The following is a 416-nucleotide window of genomic DNA, read 5'->3' as shown; positions in this document are numbered from 1 at the left end:
CTCTTGACCACAAACTTACCCTCTTGACCACAAACTTACCCTCTTGACCACAAACTTACCCTCTTTACTACAAACTTACCCTCTTGACTACAAACTTACCCTCTTTACTACAAACTTACCCTCTTGACTACAAACTTACCCTCTAGACTACAAACTTACCCTCTTGACTACAAACTTACCCTCTAGACTACAAACTTACCCTCTTTACTACAAACTTACCCTCTTGACTACAAACTAACCCTCTTGACCACAAACTTACCCTCTTGACCACAAACTTACCCTCATGACTACAAACTAACCCTCTTGACTACAAACTTACCCTCTTGACCACAAACTTACCCTCTTGACCACAAACTTACCCTCTTGACCACAAACTTACCCTCTTGACCACAAACTTACCCTCTTGACCACAAACT

At 41.6% G+C, this 416-nt stretch overlaps 1 protein-coding gene across 1 annotated transcript in view; it reads right to left on the bottom strand.

The window, feature by feature from the left end:
* The window catches only part of LOC125178487 (proto-oncogene tyrosine-protein kinase ROS-like), a gene marked incomplete at its 5' end in the record, with an annotated part of 16,320 nt that overhangs the window by 12,737 nt on the left and 3,167 nt on the right, over nt 1-416 (bottom strand). The window lies entirely within an intron of this gene.

This window comes from Hyalella azteca, unplaced genomic scaffold, assembly GCF_000764305.2.
Source record: "Hyalella azteca isolate HAZT.00-mixed unplaced genomic scaffold, Hazt_2.0.2 contig10138, whole genome shotgun sequence".
Classification (NCBI taxonomy): Eukaryota; Metazoa; Arthropoda; class Malacostraca; order Amphipoda; family Hyalellidae; genus Hyalella; species Hyalella azteca.
Note: the sequence above shows the minus strand (reverse complement) of the source record. Positions and strands in the feature narration are given on the sequence as shown.